This window comes from Hyperolius riggenbachi, chromosome 10 (assembly GCF_040937935.1).
Source record: "Hyperolius riggenbachi isolate aHypRig1 chromosome 10, aHypRig1.pri, whole genome shotgun sequence".
Lineage (NCBI taxonomy): Eukaryota > Metazoa > Chordata > Amphibia > Anura > Hyperoliidae > Hyperolius > Hyperolius riggenbachi.
Window position 1 is genome coordinate 71,227,402 of NC_090655.1, and position 21,814 is coordinate 71,249,215.

At 43.8% G+C, this 21,814-nt stretch overlaps 1 long non-coding RNA gene across 1 annotated transcript in view; it reads left to right on the forward strand.

Annotated features, from left to right (window-relative positions):
• Nucleotides 1-20,995, forward strand: part of LOC137536596 (uncharacterized) — a 443,111-nt gene extending 422,116 nt beyond the window's left edge. Inside the window, exon 3 of the long non-coding RNA XR_011024585.1 lies at nucleotides 20,911-20,995. This is a non-coding gene — a long non-coding RNA (uncharacterized lncRNA). The remainder of the gene's footprint in view (nucleotides 1-20,910) is intronic.
• The last annotated feature ends 819 nt before the right edge of the window (nucleotides 20,996-21,814 follow it).

Sequence of the window (21,814 nt, forward strand, 5' to 3'; positions counted from 1 at the left end):
GGATTTTTTTCCCTTTCGGGGCTAATTAGAACAAGACTTGTAAGGGGTTTTCGCCTTCCTCTGGATTAACAGAAATATGTGAGGGTACAAGCTGGTGTTGTACTTTATTCTCTGGTTCAACTTGATGGACATATGTCTTTTCCAACCCAAATAACTATGTAACAATCTTCATGAAAATGTATATCTTGCTGAAATCCCTTACATTTTTGTGAAAACTTCATGTCAGGCGAAAATGTAAATTTGGTGCAAAAATTACTTAGGAGGAAATGTAAAAATTGAGCTTAGTGGCTCTCAGATGGGAGACTGAACTGGAGGCTGAAAGTTCCCAATTAGTGTGCAGTTCAGTATCCCGTGTGAATGAGGCTTGGACGGGAAAAAAACCTAAAAATTGGTGTTTGGTGACACACAATCTTGGCTTTGTTGTGCAGGTTCCACTGAGCAAATTTACTAAATATTCAAAAAGAAATGGTCAATGAGATACCAATTCTGGCTTGCATGCAATGTTAATGTATGTAGCTTTGAGGCCAGTAAAATGCCCTTCCTACCCATTTGGATTGTCTCCATTCCAAACTGCATACAATTTGTAGTACATTTACATGCAAGCTGGGGGTTGTCTTCCTCTTATCACATCTTCGTAAACTTGATGACATGATGAGATAAACATATGTCCAGTGCTAAACATATGACTAGCTAGGATGTGTTCCTTTTTTTCTTTTACTGCCTGAAAGGGTTGAACTTCAGGCATGTTAGTGACAGCTCCTCTCTTGTTGGACCATGTCAGATTATAATGTAACCCTCACTGATGAGGAATTACAGCCATAGAACTTTTCCTAGCGGAGAACAACTTCTGAAGGTCAGAGAGCAGGGGATAGATAAAAAAGGTCAACAGTTCATATATTTTAACTTTGGGACTTTTGAGGAGACGTGTCTCCTTCCTGGAACCTTCCCTTCTGTGGATACAGAGGACTATACTTCAGACCAGGTGTTTTTGTGGCCACACACTTGTTAGGGGTGTGAAGATGATGATGACAACCACACTTATTATATGACCTTTGTGAGATGGGCTCCAAGGCTGTGAAGGGCACCAAGGGGAAAGTAAGGGAAGTGGTGTGAACATTGGGTGGCCCCATCAAATGTTCGCTGGAGGGCCTCTTGAATTGTAGTTACAAATCATAAATTAACAATATATAAAATAAGAAAAGTGGATGTTTCTTTAGGTGGTTTACACCACGTCATTGCAGGCCCTCAACCTCTAGATTTTAATTTTTTTTCTATATTTTTCTTTTTAAAAGTCCTATTTGTCCCAATATTACTGCAGCACATGTTACTAAAACAGGCTTTTGTGTCTAAATATTGATTCTATTGAGTGACACCACACTTGAGTCTAAAGACATGGCAGAGAGTCATTATTTTTACTTCCGTTTTCTGTAAATAAGTATATTAGTGTAACCGCTCATACCGTGGGGAAAAATCATTGGCCTCAATTCACTATGGTTATCTCCTGTCTTTAATAACGCTTCTAGAGTTATTACCATGGTGATAAGGCATGCAGTATTCAGGAAACAATTTACCTCAGGCAAACCCAAAATTAACTCTTCTGTCTTTAAGTTTAAAATATAAAACAAAAAAACCTTCAATGTGCGCTCCTCAACTGATTCCCTATTCCAATGTAGCACTCCTTAAAAAACTGGATCGCTCCTATAAAAAGTGTGTGTATCACTCCTTAAACAGTATATTAATAAAACAGGGCGCTCTACAGGTATCACAAATAAAGGTACAAAGCTTTAAATGAAATGTAGTCCTGAGTCACAGAACATCAGAGTTCTAGTAGTATCCCTTATTAAAAGGTAATGTTAAAAAGTTCCCACATATCTTCTTTCAAACTCCTATTGAGGACATATGGACTCCACACTTTCCTGGCACAAGTAGTTATAGTATACGCTCACCAGAGATGATGGCTGCCCTTCTCAGGATCAGCCAACAAAAGCTTTTGGCCCAGCCAGTGTTCCTCCGATATTTCAGCGTGCTTTCCTTCCCCCCGGTCACTCCAACCATAAAACGAGGAAAAAAACTGAAAAATACCGCCAGGGGGCAGCGCAGCAGTTTTTTTTTATTTATTTTTTTTTTAAATCATGTAGCAAGCCCAGGGCTCGCTACATGATAGCCGCTGCTCAGCGGCATCCCCCCAGCCCCGCCGATTGCCTCCGGCGACAGGCGATCAGGAAATCCCGTTCAAAGAACGGGATTTCCTGCAGGGCTTCCCCCGTCGCCATGGCGACGGGGCGGGATGACGTCAGCGACGTCGGGACGTCATTGGGAGACCCGATCCACCCCTTGGCGCTGCCTGGCACTGATTGGCCAGGCAGCGCAGGGGTCTGGGGGGGGGGCCGCGCGCCGCACCGGATAGCGGCGATCGGGCGCGCGGCGGCGGCGATCGGGGTGCTGGCGCAGCTAGCAAAGTGCTAGCTGCGTCCAGCAAAAAAAAAAATTATGAAGATCGGCCCAGTAGGGCCTGAGCGGCACCCTCCGGCGGCTTACCCCGTGTCACACACGGGGTTACCGCTAAGGAGGTTAAGTTAACTCTTCAATCCTTAAAATAACTCCAGAATTCTAAAGTTAAAGACAGGCTGTTAATTAACTGCATGTGAAAATAACTACAGAGGAGGTAACGTAAGGACTGAAGAGATAAGATAACTCTCTCACTGTGAAAACTTATCTCTACACCTTATTAAGGCAAGATCGATGTGTCGAGGCAAGTTTTCTCTTGCCTTATCTCCAGCATGATCTTAGTGAATTGAGGCCATTGGCCTCAATTCACTAAGATCATGCTGGAGATAATAAGGCAAGAGAAAACTTGCCTCCACATGTGAGAGAGTTATCTTACCTCTTCATTCCTTAAGTTACCTCTCCTGTAGTTAATTTACCTCCTCTGTAGTTAATTTACCTCCTCTGTAGTTATTTTCACATGCAGATAATTAACAGCTGGGGCCATATGCAATTCAGTTTTTCACCTGAGTTTTCTCCTAGGAGATAATTTTTCATTTTCAAATTAAAATAACTTTCCAGCACTTTTCAACTAAAAAAATACCAAAAAGTAAATTAAAAAGGACTTTCAAAATCATTTTGAGCATTTTCTTGCTTTCTGATGGCTTAAAATGCTTTTTATTAACAAATTTAAAAATATCACCTAGGAGAAAACTCAGGTGAAAAAGTGAATTGCATATGGCCCCTTGTCTTTAACTCTGGAGTTATTTTAAGGATTGGAGAGTTAATTTAAAGACAGAAGAGTTAACTTTAGGCTTGCCTGAGGTAAAATGTTTCCTGAATGCTACATGCCTTATCACCATGGTAACAACTCTAGAAGAGTTATTAAAGACAGGAGATAAGTTTAGTGAATTGAGGCCAATGGCCTCAATTCACTAAGATCATGCTGGAGATAATAAGGCAAGTAAGAGAATTATCTTATCTCTTCATTCCTTACGTTACCTCTTCTGTAGTTAATTTACCTCCTCTGTAGTTAATTTCACACGCAGTTAATGAACAGCCTGTCTTTAACTCTGGAGTTATTTTAAGGATTAAAGAGTTAATTTAAAGACAGAAGAGTTAACTTTAGGTTTGCCTGAGGTAAAATGTTTCCTGAATACTACATGCCTTATCACCATGGTAACAACTCTAGAAGAGTTATTAAAGACAGGAGATAGATAAGGAAACAGCCGGCACCATCAGTAGTAAAATTTCTGCTCTTTTATTGCATATGAGACTCCAGCCGTAATAGCAACGTTTCAGGGTAGCAAACCCCTTTGTCAAGCTCACTGGAAATCAAGATACATACTGACAAATAACAGACCTCTTTATATAGTACACATGGTTGGCAGCAACCAATAGAATTCAAAACTTTCAGCCCCAATCATGATGGTCCTGCGCTAGTGGACCTGATGGGGAACTTAAATGCAGCTGCCACGATAGGCTGCTTGAATATGGAACCACCCACCTTGTATATTCCCCACTGTCCGGCCAGCCTCCGTCCCCCTTGGTCCGCCGGAACTCACAACGGGTACCGCCCTGCACGACCAGCGCTGCCGGCGGATTCCCTATGTGGATACACGCAATGGGCGGAGCTAACGCTCCGTCCCAGCGTGACTCGGCGGACTCTAAGGGGACGCCAGCGGCTAAACAGCCGCCGACGTCACCAATGATGTAAAGGGGGAGGGGGAGCGGCGCCGCCAGCCAATCGGGAACCTCCCAACTCCTACCCAATCCTAAGCGCGTGGTCGTCGCCTGGCAACCATGACTAACATGTAGCCAGTGCGGCGCCACTATAGTATCAAAACAATACGTAAGCATACCATAATTTATCATAAAAATACAGGCTTCAATCTCAGCATCAGAAAAAGTATCAAGGCTAGAGAGAAGACACATAGCGGAGGAAAAGGAGAGGAAAAGTTTAAAGAAATAGTACATAGCAGCTAGAAGGAGAGAAGAGGGGGAAAAAAAGGGGGGGGGGGAAGGGTCAGCTTAAATGTACACAAGACACAGCAAGTTAATCAGATCTCACAGAGACAATATATATACTGCCCAACGGTCCAGACTATATCACACTAAAACATCAGATACATAGAGGCTGGGCACAATGGGCCTCCCAGAGGAAAACAAACAACTATAGTAGCATCTATAAAAAGGGTAATAAATCAAGTTCCCTATTAAGTCCTCTTGGCTCCATCGTGTCCAGCCTCTTGATCCAATACGCCTCCCTCCAAAGTAATTTTTTAATACGGTCACCTCCTCTCCTAAGAGGCTCCACCCTCTCTACGACCATAAACCTAAGCTGACTGACATGATGACCCATCTCCACAAAATGGTACGCCACCGCCTGGTCCATGAGTTTCTCTCTAATAGCATGCTTGTGAGATGAAATACGTTTTTTAAGTTTTTGTGTAGTCTGACCAATATAAAGTAGCCCACATGGACATTTCAAAGCGTAAACTACATAGTCCGAGTCGCACGTATGCCAACCTCTAATCATGATTTTAGTACCCTGATGGGGATGGGACAATGATGGGCCCTTAATGACCGAGCTACAATGTACACAATTAAGACAGGGATATGTCCCTCTCCTTTGTGTTTGTGCAGTATGACTATCAACTTTAATATCAGCATGCACCAGGTGATCCCTTAATGTGGGAGGTCTTTTGTAGGATATAAGGGGAGGATTCCTAAAGTGTTCAATCTCAGGGAAGCTATCGGACAGCAAGTGCCAATGACGCTTAATGATCTTAGATATACCCAAACTATGTGTGTTGAATCTGGTCACAAAAGGGATACGATTATGGATCTGCTGCCTATTTCTCTGTCCTACACTCTGTGTATCTACTCTAGTACGCGCCCTCTGTAATATCTCAGTGGGATACCCCCTACTCTCAAACTTATTTTGCATTTCATCTAGTCTGGTCCCACGTACAGCCCCGTCCTCAACAATATTCTGGATTCTCTGGAATTGGCTAATGGGCACCGACCTCCTAGTAGCCCACGGGTGGAAACTCCCAAAATGGAGAAGGGAGTTCACATCCGTGGGCTTGACATAGAGATCGGTACCCAAACCCTCACCTCTCCGGTAGACCATTGTGTCTAAAAAACTCACTTGTTCAGGTGAAGAATGTATAGTAAGCCGTATGTGTGGGCATTTGCCCATCCGCTTGAAGTGGATCTAGAATTACAAAGATTTTTTCGCACAGTTAAACTTAAATATTTTTTCTCTACGCCGAGAACATTTGATGCAGCACCTGTGAATGAGGAGGATACGGATATGTTACAACTACAGGATACTAACTTGAGACTTAAGAGTCATTTTCAGCCACCATCATGCCAGATAATAGATGTATTTACCAAGAAAGTTCAACAAGAGGTTGATACACTTCTCAGGAACCCTGGTTTTTTGGGTTTTGCTACTCGCAGAAATATTACTAAGGAACAGCAACTAGCCTTAAGAGAACTGGCGGACAACCCGTCCATAACAATCAAGCCAGCGGACAAGGGCGGGGCAATTGTTGTGATGGATACTAGTATGTATCGGATGGAGGTCTTAAGACAACTCTCCGATACATCTACCTACCAAAAATTGGATAGGGATCCACTGGCCAATATTCAAGAACGCATCAGTACTGTAACATCTATGGCCGTGCAGGCCAAGGTTATCGATGAGAAATTGGCCAAATTTCTTATACAAGATCACCCCATCACCCCGGTACTATATATCTGCCCCAAGATACATAAACGGCTAGATAATCCCCCGGGTCGCCCCATAGTGGCAGGGGTGGAGTCAGTTTTCTCCCCATTATCCAAATATCTGGACCACATACTTAGACCGTATGTAGTGGGGCTTAAATCCTATCTGCGAGACACTCAAATGTTTTTGAACATCATCCGTAACATGGAACCTCTACAGGGCCCATGTTTGTTGGTTACGCTGGATGTAGAGAGCCTCTACACCTCCATCCCTCATGATGGGGGTGTAGAGGCAGTGCAATATATGCTGGAAACAGCATCATATTTTTCAGGTCCACAGGTTAGATTTATATGTGACCTATTGAAGATTGTGTTACAGTTTAATTATTTCCGATTTGATGGTGATTTTTTTCTACAGGTTAGGGGCACAGCTATGGGGTCGAATGTGGCCCCGTCCTACGCTAACATCTTTATGGGGGTATACGAGGAGATGTTCGTGTACACCAGTAAACTATTTCAGAAATACGCCAGACAATGGCATAGATATATAGATGATGTTTTTTGCGTGTGGGCGGGGCCACATTCGACCCTGGAAATGTTTATTTCTGAGCTAATGGGCAAATGCCCACACATACGGCTTACTATACATTCTTCACCTGAACAAGTGAGTTTTTTAGACACACTGGTCTACCGGAGAGGTGAGGGTTTGGGTACCGATCTCTATGTCAAGCCCACGGATGTGAACTCCCTTCTCCATTTTGGGAGTTTCCACCCGTGGGCTACTAGGAGGTCGGTGCCCATTAGCCAATTCCAGAGAATCCAGAATATTGTTGAGGACGGGGCTGTACGTGGGACCAGACTAGATGGAATGCAAAATAAGTTTGAGAGTAGGGGGTATCCCACTGAGATATTACAGAGGGCGCGTACTAGAGTAGATACACAGAGTGTAGGACAGAGAAATAGGCAGCAGATCCATAATCGTATCCCTTTTGTGACCAGATTCAACACACATAGTTTGGGTATATCTAAGATCATTAAGCGTCATTGGCACTTGCTGTCCGATAGCTTCCCTGAGATTGAACACTTTAGGAATCCTCCCCTTATATCCTACAAAAGACCCCCCACATTAAGGGATCGCCTGGTGCATGCTGATATTAAAGTTGATAGTCATACTGCACAAACACAAAGGAGAGGGACATATCCCTGTCTTAATTTTGTACATTGTAGCTCGGTCATTAAGGGCCCATCATTGTCCCATCCCCATCAGGGTACTAAAATCATGATTAGAGGTTGGCATACGTGCGACTCGGACTATGTAGTTTACGCCTTGAAATGTCCATGTGGGCTACTTTATATTGGTCAGACTACACAAAAACTTAAAAAACGTATTTCATCTCACAAGCATGCTATTAGAGAGAAACTCATGGACCAGGCGGTGGCGTACCATTTTGTGGAGATGGGTCATCATGTCAGTCAGCTTAGGTTTATGGTCGTAGAGAGGGTGGAGCCTCTTAGGAGAGGAGGTGACCGTATTAAAAAATTACTTTGGAGGGAGGCGTATTGGATCAAGAGGCTGGACACGATGGAGCCAAGAGGACTTAATAGGGAACTTGATTTATTACCCTTTTTATAGATGCTACTATAGTTGTTTGTTTTCCTCTGGGAGGCCCATTGTGCCCAGCCTCTATGTATCTGATATGTTTTAGTGTGATATAGTCTGGACCGTTGGGCAGTATATATGTTACGGCCAGAACCCGAAGTGTGGCCACTTCTAGTTCTGGCCGGCCACTTCGGGTTCTGGCCGGCCAATGCGCGAAGTGGCCGCAGCGCTGCGGCCAATGTGAGAAATGTTTTGTTGACGCCGTCTCGCCGCGGCCAAATTGATGATGCTTAATTGTAATGAAATGTAGCCGGCGGCAATGTCATAGATGAAGCCGCCGGCTTTCGCGCACTGCCTCTCCCCGATCCACCCTCCCTCCTCTCCCCGCCTCCCATTACAATACATAGCAGCCGGGCGGGGACATGCAGCCGGAGAGTCGTTCGTCGCGGCAGGGGAACCCTGCCGTTCCTGCAGAGCGGGGTGCTGGCAGAAGCGATGTCTGCAGCCTCCCCCGCTCTGCTGCCCCTGCTGCGACGAACGACTCTCCGGCTGCATGTCCCCGCCCGGCTGCTACGTATTGTAATGGGAGGCGGCGGCGAGAGGAGGGAGGGGGGGATCGGGGAGAGGCAGTGCGCGAAAGCCGGCGGCTTCATCTATTCTATGACATTGCCGCCGGCTACATTTCATTAAAATTAAGCAAGTTTGTCATCAATTTGGCCGCGGCGAGACGGCTGTAAACATTCCATTTCTCACATTGGCCGCAGCGCTGCGGCCACTTCGCATATTGGCCGGCCAGAACCCGAAGTGGCCGGCCAGAACTAGAAGTGGCCACACTTCGGGTTCTGGCCGTAACATATATATTGTCTCTGTGAGATCTGATTAACTTGCTGTGTCTTGTGTACATTTAAGCTGACCCTTTCCCCCCCCCCCTTTTTTTTCCCCCTCTTCTCTCCTTCTAGCTGCTATGTACTATTTCTTTAAACTTTTCCTCTTCTTTTCCTCCGCTATGTGTCTTCTCTCTAGCCTTGATACTTTTTCTGATGCTGAGATTGAAGCCTGTATTTTTATGATAAATTATGGTATGCTTACGTATTGTTTTGATACTATAGTGGCGCCGCACTGGCTACATGTTAGTCATGGTTGCCAGGCGACGACCACGCGCTTAGGATTGGGTAGGAGTTGGGAGGTTCCCGATTGGCTGGCGGCGCCGCTCCCCCTCCCCCTTTACATCATTGGTGACGTCGGCGGCTGTTTAGCCGCTGGCGTCCCCTTAGAGTCCGCCGAGTCACGCTGGGACGGAGCGTTAGCTCCGCCCATTGCGTGTATCCACATAGGGAATCCGCCGGCAGCGCTGGTCGTGCAGGGCGGTACCCGTTGTGAGTTCCGGCGGACCAAGGGGGACGGAGGCTGGCCGGACAGTGGGGAATATACAAGGTGGGTGGTTCCATATTCAAGCAGCCTATCGTGGCAGCTGCATTTAAGTTCCCCATCAGGTCCACTAGCGCAGGACCATCATGATTGGGGCTGAAAGTTTTGAATTCTATTGGTTGCTGCCAACCATGTGTACTATATAAAGAGGTCTGTTATTTGTCAGTATGTATCTTGATTTCCAGTGAGCTTGACAAAGGGGTTTGCTACCCTGAAACGTTGCTATTACGGCTGGAGTCTCATATGCAATAAAAGAGCAGAAATTTTACTACTGATGGTGCCGGCTGTTTCCTTATCTACCTGCTGATCGTTCCAGAGGGCTGCTGGACTACTAGCCAGGCACATCGAAACACTGAAACTATAGAGGGTGCTGCTACACTACTCTTCACGTAAAGACAGGAGATAAACTTAGTGAATTGAGGTGTCTTTTATTGAAATGGTTCCACATTGTGACTCCAACTCCATGTCTAAGCCTATACATTATGTAGATGCCTATTACTAGTATTATTTCAGTAAACCTCATTCCTTGTTACATTTAATAACGTTAATCTTATTGCCACAGTACTTTTGCAGCTCATATTACAGTAAAAAGTGGTTGTTTGAGTTAAAATATTGATTCAAAGCACAACCAAATGCGGGACATATATATTCTAGCTATTTTCTGCAAATCCATTTCTTATTGCTATAGTACATTTTGTAGCCTCTGTTGCTGAAGGAAATTTTGTTAGAAAAAAATATTGCTTCTATACTCCAATGCAGTTTTTAGACCTGAATTTTGTTAGGGGTGGTTGCTTATTATTATTATTAGTATTATTATTATTATTACTATTACTACTACTTCTACATTCATTTCCTCTGTATTTTTTATTTCAGATACTGCTTCTGTTAAATATTTGTATCCCTATATGTGTTAGAATTGTCAACAGTTTTAATTAAACTACAGTATAGTAATGCAACCACAAGATGTTAAGCTGGCCATACACTGGCCCGATTTGCGGGCGTTTCGACAGCAGATTCGATCACTGGGATCGAATCTGCTGCCAATCGTTCGCGCTAAACGCACCCGCCGATCCTATTTCCTCCCGAAATCGGATCGGTCCGTCGATCGCGCCGTGCGGAAAAATACAGTCGAATTGCCCGCGGGTAGGGAGCGCGTTGCTAGCGGCGGCCGATCCGATCAGGTATACATTACGTTACGCTGGCTCCCGGGCATCTTCTCCGCGCTGCACCGCTCTGTTCCTGCTTCCATCCCAGCGTACATTAACTTCCTGTGTCACTGCAGTGACCAGGAAGTTCAAATAGAGGGCGCTCTATTTGAACTTCCTGGTCACGGAGTGACACAGTGTACGCTGGGATGCGGTGGGGGGTGCAGCGCGGAGAAGAGGACCCAGAGCCAGCTTTAGGTAATGTATACGGGGGGGGGGGGGGGGGAACAGGAGCAGCTCAACAGATTGTGATCGGTTTCAGGCTGAAACCGATTCACAATCTGTTTGCAGTAAAGGCAGCCATACGATCCCTCTCTGATCAGACTCGATCAGATAGGGATCTGTCAGCTGGTCGATCTAATGGCAAATCGACCAGTGTATGGCTACCTTTACTGTCTGTAATGTGCTGTGATGATCTCTATGGTAATGTCATTTCCTGTATTTATTCTCTGTTCTAAGTAAGCTGCATTTCCTGGTGGTGGTGTATGATTTATCTCTGCAAGTTTTCTTCAGTAAAGAGTTCTAACTTGTGTATACCAGGTGCCTATCTGCATGTAGCTTTCCCTCTTCTCCATCCATGTGAACCTGCTCATGTAATTGAATGCTTGCTATTGCACCCTTGTTTTCTCCATAACATTTTTTTTTTGTCATGGCACATACAACTGAATGTTTTTTTTTACTGATTTGACTACATTTATTTTTTCATAACTCCACATTGTATACAGGCTTATACTTGGAATTATACATTAGAAATATACAGCACATGTTATTACTATTCCTTTTCTGAACTAAAACATTTTATTAGAAGTTATTTTTTCTATTTCTTATAGAATGGTGCATAAGTGATGGTTAAGACCTCATTTGTCCTGTACAAACTCGCTTATTCACATTATGTAAATTTTGCGCTTTTCATAGCTTCCCACTTTTTACTTCAGAACCTGCAGGCTGTTTTGAAAGTGTGTGTGTGTGTGTGTGTGTGTGTGTGTGTGTGTGTGTGTGTGTGTGTGTGTGTGTGTGTGTGTGTGTCTCTGTGTGTGTGTGTCTCTGTGTGTGTGTGTCTCTGTGTGTGTGTGTGTGTGTGTGTGTGTGTGTGTGTGTGTGTGTGTGTGTGTGTGTGTGTGTGTGTGTGTGTGTTTTTACATGGTCTTGTCAATAACTGTCCCTTTAGGCCTCTTTCACACGAAGCAGCCTACCACTGCGATGTAACCCTTACAGTGCAGCATACCATCCATAGACTTTACGATTGCACCTCACACACGTCACCTCTTACTTTATGCGTCCTTTTAGGGATTTTTACAGGTTTCTCACCTTGAGGGTAGAAAAAAACATCCTAAAGAGTGGCCGACACTTTTAGCACCTAAAAGGCATTCCGATGCACTGTTTGACCACTCACTGGTACTATCACCTAAAGAAGCGGGTTATATTCCGCAAAACCTTTTGTTTGGTGATTCTGGTTAACAATAATAACATTTTTGTTGATCATTTGTATGGTTATTACAATGCAGGGATAAGTACTTTTGCTCTTCAACTTGTGCCATTTCATGGTTTGTTTGTCCAGGCTCCTCCAACAACCAGAGATGGATTAAGATGTAATCTAGGCAAGGTAGTAGATATGGTGCACCCTTGTGGTCCTTTTGGTAAGCTGACATGGAGAGAGGTCAAAAAAGGTTACAGGTGGGCCCCCTGCCCCCCCCTTGGCCCCAAGCACCTGCCTAGGTTGCCTGTTTGATGATCCTGCTCTGCCAACAACCCTATCCCGACCGATCCAGAACAAATGTCAGAACAGCTGCATTTGTATAGTTGTTTGCACTACTGTTGGATTGATCTATCCCGCGTGGCACTGTATCGGAACTGTACCGTTTGTGTATTGTAATTTTTAATCTGGACGCATCTCTATATATAAAACCCCTGTGTCCCTGTGTCCTGTGTCAGTGCTTTTGCGCTACTAGCCATGTCCTGCACCGACACAGCCGTTGGGACAGGACGCAGGACGGGGCAGGAGGTGGCCGGCTGAGCAGTGAAAGACCTAGAGCCCTTTTTAAACAGGCTTAGGTCAGCTAGTCCTATACAATAAAATGCAAGTGTCCCTGCGTCATCAACTGAATGGTCGTGTGTCCCTGGCTTTTTTGTCCTGAGCATGTGCGCAGCCAGGGCAGTTAGGACACAGGGCCGGATCTGACAGTTTGCTGTGTGTGGTTCATAGAGGTTCTTATTGCATTGTGCATTTTTAACGGGCGGGTCTTTTTACTAGTACTAAATCATTTGTTTGCACTCCTGTTTTATTAGTTTTTGATCTGTTATCTGTACTTCCTATCCCTACTCTGAGCCATTGTATGTGCCAAACCCAATTCCGGGTACGACCCAGTCATGCTTGGCGATTAAAAGAATTCTGACTCTGAATGTTACAGATGAGTAAGTTAACTAGTAGTATAGCTAAACATTCAGCGCTATAGCCTGAAAACTGTCAGCTTTCAGAAGTTCAGAACAGATCTATTATTACAATTTTCTTCCTAGTCTTCCAAACATGGTACAGGCAGCACAGATAACATTAACTGGACAAGCCTGGCGTATATTATGAGTAATTGAAAAAGATGCTGTAGAGCTTTTGGCATTTAAGAGCTTCTCTGCATGTGGCATTGTCTCTATATGGTGCGTATTCTAATCCACACAGTGTCCAATTAGTTCTAATTGTTTGCACATTGATAATACAAAACAATTACATTGCACTTAATTAACTGCGTGATAACTGAACCATCTCGTTTGTCGCTAGTTTGTTAAGATAATGAATTGCACCTGGCTAGTGACATTAATTCTCTTGCATGAATAAAAGCATTTTAAAGTCTAAAGTCAGCATTTCACTCAAGCTATATTACGGCTGTAACTGCTTAAGGGAGCTGCCAGATGACTTATGATTAATTGGGTCTATTGCAGAGGACAGGTAAGCTAGGTCAGATATGGCAGATTACTTTGCCATTGACTCAGAAACTAGAACACTCTATGCTTCCCTGTTGCCTATGTAAGGGATAGTTCATACTGGGTGATTTTTCAGCGATTTGCTGATAACCGGCGATTAGCAAACTGCTGCTGCTAATGCAAGTCAATGGTAATGTTCACACTGTAGCAATCGCCAGTGATTAGCGATTTGCTAATGGTGCATGCAGCATGAGCAATTTTGGAGCAATTGCATTTCAATGTTATAGATTCACAAAATGCAATCACACCTTAATCGCTTTCCTGTACAGTGAAAAAACAGCTTTTTGCTGATTGCCGGCAATCAGCAAAACGCTACCAAAGTGTGAACTAGCCCTGAAGATGGCCACTAACGATCCAATTTCCAGAAAAAAATTATTTGAGTGATCAGATAATTATGATCGGAAGTGAAATTGTTCACTACACCATCAATGAACCAAACTTTGCTTCCTATCTATCACAACCAACAAGAAAATCCAAATTTTGGTTAGATGAAAATCCAATCAAACGACTGTTTTTATAATTGTTCGTACTCGATTGTGCCAATCAACGGAGATTAACCAATCCGATCAGAATTTCTGATCAGTCGAACGATTTTTCACTAGAAATTGGACCATTAGTGGCCACCTTAAGGCTCCCTAAACACTGCAAATCAGTTTTGCGATTCTGATTCCGATTCCGATTTTCAATTCCGATTTTCCCTGAATACATTCAACAGGAAAACAGATCTAAAAATGCAGCATGCAGTAAAGATTAAAAATTGGAATTGGAAGTAAAAACCGATAAAAAAAGCGGAATCGGAATCGCATGCAGTGTGCAGGGAGCCTTAGATAGCAGGGCACTCTGCGTCCGCACACAAAAACAAAACATTTGTAAAGCGCTTTTCTCCAGTAGAATCCAAAGGGCATAAAAATAAAAAGTTTAAATCCTTGATGGTTACCCGTAACCTCCAAGGATCTGTGAATGAGAGAGACCAGGAGCCCAATGGTGCAGTATCGTTAGACAAAGGGATGTAAGGACACGTGTATAAGTATTATACTCATAAGGGTGGGTTGTAAAACTTGCAACCACCATCTGAGCCTGCGGGAATATAACCGCCTCAGCTCAGTTTCCATGGTCTGTTGGTGCAGAGCTCCTGGATTAGTTGTGAGAACTAAAGGTCCTCATGACTAAAAAACCCCTATGGGGTATGGACTATAATAAAAAAAACACTGGTGGAGGCACCCTTGATGATATGATACTATTAGATTTTGTATATATGATAAGCATATTCTCTTACCTTCTCAGAAAAACAAACCATTATTTAATGGAAAAAGTAATGTTTATTCATGCACGGTAGAAAACACATTTCACGGGTCTTGGCTCGCTTCCTCAGGTCAATACAAGTGTCTGTAGAACTTCTGATCACAAATGTGAGCACCTAAAAAAAGACACCTTTTTTAGGCACTTACGTTCGTGACCAAAAGTTTTACGTCACACAAAAACCTAACTCAATGAATATTCACTGAATGGACACACACACCCCTCCGCCAAACCCCTGAGACTGGCTCACTGAACCCCTGGGGTTCAATCGAATGCAGATTAAGGACCACTTAAAGAGACACTGAAGCGAAAAAAAAAATATGATATAATGAATTGGTTGTGTAGTATGGATAATTACTAGAAGATTAGCAGCAAAGAAAATATTTTTATTTTCAGTTATATATTGTTTTTCATAACATTGCATCATTCTCTAATATTTTCAGTTTACACACTACTATATCACATTCTAAATGATTTTTGCAGAGCAGCAGTGAACTTTTGAACTCCTTCTCTGCAGAAAAAAAGAAATTACAATGACTGACAGTTGAGATAATAAACTTCAGAAGACAGAGCTCTCTGCGACTTTGAAAGTCATGGAGCTCAATGGCTGTTTAGCATAGATAACAATTGGAGTTTCTTAACTCATCCTGTACTGGAAACAATATTAGACTTATGTCTCTGCTCTTAATGTTTTATTTCTTAGCTGTACTACACATACAAATCAATATATCATTATTTTTTTTTCTCTTCAGTGTCTCTTTAAGGACTACCATTCTGGAGAGCCGGGAGAAAGAAAATGGTCCAAGGCAGGGTTCACACAAGTGTTTTAGCGTGTACATTTTCAGATAACGTGTGTTCGTCTGCATTACAATGCACGTGTTATGCCGCAGTACAATTATGCTATAGGATGTAAGTTTAATCTGGATTAGATGTGAATAAGCCCATTGATATACATTGGTTTTAAGTTTTAATGGGAAAAAGATGGCATGGGAATCAGTCAAGTGTGAACCCTGCCTACTGAATATAAAGCAATTACAAGTTGGTGCTGAAAGGTTGTTTGGCCTGATGCACTAAATTACAGTAAAGTTGCAGTGGGCTCATTAACTCATTAGCAGCATGTGGGTTACCGCGGCAACCTGTGCATTACCATGGTAATGTACGTGCCGCTAATCTGTTAATGGCCAATGCTCTCCCTGTCCTAGTAACGGTAAAATTGCCACGCGCACATGACAAAATTACCGTACTTTAGCACATCAGGCCCATTATAACCCAAAATCCCTCACATTCTTTTTGAATTGACTCCCCTGTCTTGTAAAACTTAAAGTAATTGAGGCTATGGTTACCACCTGAGATGAGGAAGTCTTCAATAAAAGCATTTATATCGTTTTAATGAGGCTCTTGCTGGGCTGAAATCCAAGTATAATTGTATGTTTAATAAATAACTATGACTTTTTGTCATCGGTAAAATAATTTGTGTAATATTTTAAGGCTGCATTTGTATTTCTTACACGATTTAAGGAAAACACTTGCATCAAGTAAAGGATGAGCAACTACAGGCAGAGGTGTAATTGGGAACATGCTGCTGCTGAACAATAATGTCCTCACTTTAGGGAGAGCGGACCATGAGTTGTCTCAAAGAACATATTCTGTATTCCTCCTCTTAAATCTTGATAAATTGTATCACATTGTATGTAAAAGGCAATTTAAGCTGAAAACCCACTTCACACTTCAGTGGTATCCCAATCTTTCTGAACGTATTCATCACACTTGTTTCCTTTTAAATTAATGAAAAGTGCTTGCATGATCCACACCAACAACTCGAAAATAGGATCTATGTTGTAAGGAAGCACAGGGTTCATTCAAGGAGAATTTAGTGGCGGGAAGATGTTAAAGGTAAATAAACCTACTTCAGTGCCACATGTGGCAGCAGTGGTGTTTGGAAGAATCTAGTTAAAGTGTACCTGAGACAGTGAAAAAAAAATATACATACCTGGGGCTTCCTCCAGCCCACTTCAGGCTGATTGCTCTCTCAATGTCCTCCCAGGCTACCTAGATCCTCATTTAGGCAGCCTAATTAATCCGCCAATTGTGTCCAGTTGGCACAGGCAGTCAGGCCATGTGCACTCCACCCGAATGGAAGAGATACGGGGCCACCCAGGGGGGGGATCCAGGTGGCCTGGGAAGACGGCGAGGGACCGATCGGCCTGAAGGGGGCTGAAGGATGGCATTAATCATTTTTTTTCCATTGTCTCAGGTTTCCTTCAAAGGAAACCAGAGCCCGCGATATTGTTAAGTTTTGATACTTACCCAGGGCTTCCTCCAGCCCCAAAAGCACGTTAGTACCTCGCCATCCTCCCCCGGTCAGCCATCCAGCCACGATCAGTCCCAGTAACCGGCTCAGTCGCGTCAGTCGTGGCCTTCTGCGCATGCATTGGAAGTCCGTGCATGCGCAGAAGGCCACGACTGACGCGACTGAGCCTGTTACCAGGACTGAACGGCAGACCGTGGGAGGATTACGAGGGACTCGCATGTGCTTATGGGGCTGGAGGAAGCCCCGGGTAATTATTAAATCTTTACATCTCGCCGGTTCAGGTACACTTTAAGGCCTCTTTCACATGGGAAGCTAAATTCACCACGTTAGCTGTTCCTGTGCACCTTTCAAGGGCTTGCTAGCGCACATCGCAGGTGATTGAGAGGTGGCCCCCCCATAGAGTCACATCTTAGTGTATATACACACACACACACACACACACACGTATTTGGCCCCCTAGGAATTCCACGTGAAAGACCAATACAAAGTGGTGAACGCGTGAGAAGTGGAACAAAAATCATACATGATTCTAAACATTTTTTACAAATAACTGCAAAGTGGTGCGTGCGTAATTATTCGGTCCCCTGAGTCAATACTTTGTAGAACCACCTTTTGCTGCAATTACAGCTGCCAGTCTTTTAGGGTATGTCTCTACCAGCTTTGCACATCTAGAGACTGAAATCCTTGCCCATTCTTCTTTGCAAAACAGCTCCAGCTCAGTCAGATTAGATGGACAGTGTTTGTGAACAGCAGTTTTCGGATCTTGCCACAGATTCTCAATTGGATTTAGATCTGGACTTTGACTGGGCCATTCTAACACATGGATAGGTTTTGTTTTAAACCATTCCATAGTTGCCCTGGCTTTATGTTTAGGGTAGTTGTCCTGCTGGAAGGTGAACCCTCCACCCCAGTCTCAAGTCTTTTGCAGACTCCAAGAGGTATTCTTCCAAGTTTGCCCTGTATTTGGCTCCATCCATCTTCCCATCAACTCTGACCAGCTTCCCTGTCCCTGCTGAAGAGAAGCAACCCCAGAACATGATGCTGCCACCACCATATTTGACAGTGGGGATGGTGTGTTCAGAGTGATGTGCAGTGTTAGATTTCCGCCACACATAGTGTTTTGCATTTTGGCCAAAAAGTTACATTTTGATCTCATCTGACCAGAGCACATTTTTCCACATGGTTGCTGTGTCCCCCACATGGCTTGTGGCAAACTGCAAATGGGACTTCTTATGCTTTTCTGTTAACAATGGCTTTTCTTCTTGCCACTCTGCCAAAAAGGACAACTTTGTGAAGTGCACGACTAATAGTTGTCCTATGGACAGATTCTGTCATCTTGTGTCTCTAGTGTCCCCCTTTACCTCCACTCTGCCAAGGTGTGCCTCCCCTGTGCCCTCCAAGTCTCCAGCATAGCTCCCAACTGTCCCAGTGTCCCCCTGTCATCATGTGTCTCCAATGACCCTCTCTGTCCCCCTGTGCATCCACTCTGTCATCCTGTGTCTCCAGTGTCTCCCTTTGTCAACCTGTGCCTCCACTGTGCCCCCCTGTGCCTCCCCTGAGTCTCCAGCGTCCCCCTATACCTCCACTATGCCATCCTGGGGACCCTTAAGTATAATCTTGAGTTGCATTTCCTGCCAGGTTTCCCCTATTACCACAGTGCCTCTTTAAAAAATATGGCAACTGCTGCATTCCCACAAAGTATGATATAGGAGCAGATTCCATATTGGCAGTCACCACCCAACCTCTACAGCTATCCTATGAAGATTTATCAGCTGTCACATCTGTTCCCATGCAAGGGGCAGCAGTGGTAGGCCTGGGCATGTATAAGCATGTGTATGGTGCAGGACAATCCAAGTGTTTTGCAGAACCCCATGGAGGTTTAATGGGAAAAGCACTTTTTCTTTACAAGTACACTTATCCATTAAACATTGTTACTACAGCCACTTTGCGTTATGCTTCATTTTAAATTGTCTTCAATTCTGCTATAAGTAGGCCCTTAGTGTTAATATTCTGCATCCTGAGCACTGTTACACTACATTACAGGACGACACAGACAGCTGTGGCTGCAGGCTGAGCGGAGACTCTACTGATGTGGATACTGCCTACTGCAGTGACCAAGGCTCGCCCATCATCTATGATGTACCCAGGCCTTTTTCTATGGTACTATAGCTGTTATATGTTGCTGCATGCATTGCGTCCGGTTCTGGCAGCCGTCATTTTATTTTCATTTTTTCAAAGAAAAATCTCACAATTTAAAGGAGAACACTGGTCCTCTAGAATCTAGATAGCCGCAAAAGTGACAAAACATGAAACGTTTGCCAAACGGTAAACATAAAATGTTGCCAAACAGAAAGTTTGACTTCAGGGGCGTAACTAGAAATCACTGGGCCCCCTTGCAAAACTTTGGATGGGGCCTTCTCCCTCACCCACTCGCTTTCTGCACGGAAAAACTGAGAACCAGTGTAATTCAATTGGCTAGTGCATGCTTGAATGTGTATTCCCCATGCAGATAAAAACAGACAGCAATCAAGCACTGCATGCATTTTCTCTATCAATTACATTAGAAACACCTGCATGTTTTCACACATACAGACACTCATGATATGCAGAAAATACATACAGAAAACCGATAGAAAAGTGTGCTCCCAGCTTATTAGACTCACGCTGTCCATCTCTGATGGAGCAGAACTGGCTCTGCAGACTCCTCCAGCATCACTACAGTACACAGAACTTGGGGAGGTTTAGAGAGGTTGGGGGCTGTGCGCTGTACAGAAGACCTTGCTGCACACTGAATAGGGACTGTCTACAAATCTTTGTTTACAAAAGTTTGTATGATTTGTTATCAGTGGCTGAGCAGATGCAGTCATTAGAACAATTGTGCAGAGCAGAAAGTTCTTTCTCTCCTTGCCCTTAGTTGTCAGTCTCTCTGGATGGGCTTACGCCCTGTTTGACATATCAAGACAGGTGCAAAATAAATTAAATAAATGCATAAGTGAAGCAGAGAAACTCAATAGGGTTTAGCTGCTGCATGAGATATGAACTTTCATCAAGACTTTGTGTTTTTGTAGACGAATACATTCTGGACACTTCCCGGGGTGGGGGGATGGTATCTGTTTGGAAGGCTTAGATTTAAAACTGGATGTGGACCCTATTGCCTCTATAATAGTGCCCCCATTATTAGCGCATCTTTTCAGTTACAGTGCCCCCATTATAATGCCCCAGTTATCGTGGCCCCATTATAGTAATCCTTATTATAATGCCCCCATTTTAGCTTTTTGTTGAGCAGGGGAATTTTCTTCTTTTTCATGCAATGCCTGTAAATTTACAAACATTTGGTGACTTATACTGTCACAGGCCAGATGAAAGTCAGGCAAGACTGTGCGTAACGACCATCTCTCCTGAGAATCCAGGCTGTGTACATAAGCCACCTGCCCCTCAACTGCTCTGCCAGCGATACGCCCTGGTGGATCACTTTGCCCAATTGATGACCAAGAGCATTGTTTTCCCTACTTACCCCGTCCGCCGCATGATGTCACTCCCCCCCCCTCCCCCCCATGTCGCCGAGGGTTTCGGGTCCCGGTTCCTGTCAGGCGGTATTGATTGAGCGTGTGTATGGGGCTTTATAAATTCTGGCCTCCAATAATGCAGGGATTCAGTGAGATATGAAAATTAATTGAAGGGTTCCTCCAGGGTACAAAGGTTGAGAAAGGCTGGTGTAGGAGATGTCTCTTTTCAGGCAACAGTTGAATCTGATCAAAAATCTAATCAAAAAATGACATGGAATAGGGTGTATGGGGCCATACTGAGAGCTGTACTGCCTCATTTCTATAACTGGAGATGCATATTAAATGGTGCTCTTCTGATTTCCACAGGCAAATGTGTCGCTGGGGTCTACAGAAGAGGAGGAGGACAGCGATTCTGATGATGAAGTGTACATGCCGATGGGGTCCCTAGTTTCAAGGTACCTGCCCGGCCTTTTCTTCCATTTAAAGCAAAGTCCCCATTATCAGGAACAGGCAACCGGGTGTGTCATGTAGCAGGCATGCCCGAGGGATAACAGGAACTCTGTTTTTGAGGTGTTTGTAGCCTTTTAAATATTCACTGAGCCTCCAGCGATGTCTTGAAGTCTTCCTCTTGCTCCTAGCAGCTTCCAGCGTCCATGCGTGGCTTCCAGCGTGTCACGTGACCCAATGCGGGTCAGCTGGAGCAACCGGCAAGCACATGTATCCGGCATAAGGTGATCCTCACTGGTGCAGGATGCCAGGACGCTGGGGACTGTATTTAGGATATACAGAGTGTGTGTGTGTGTGTGTGTGTGTGTGTGTGTGTGTGTGTATATATATATATATATATATATATATATATATATATATATATATATATATATATATATATATATATATATATACATATATATATATATATATATACATATACACAGTTGGTTGCAAAAGTATTCGGCCCCCTTGAAGTTTTTCACATTTTGTCACATTACTGCCACAAACATGCATCAATTTTATTGGAATTCCACGTGAAAGAACAATACAAAGTGGTGTACATGTGAGAAGTGGATCGAAAATCATACATCATTCCAAACATGTTTTACAAATAAATAACTGCAAAGTGGGGTGTGCGTAATTATTCGGCCCCGAGTCAATACTTTGTAGAACCACCTTTTGCTGCAATTACAGCTGCCAGTCTTTTAGGGTATGTCTCTACCAGCTTTGCACATCTAGAGACTGAAATCCTTGCCCATTCTTCTTTGCAAAACAGCTC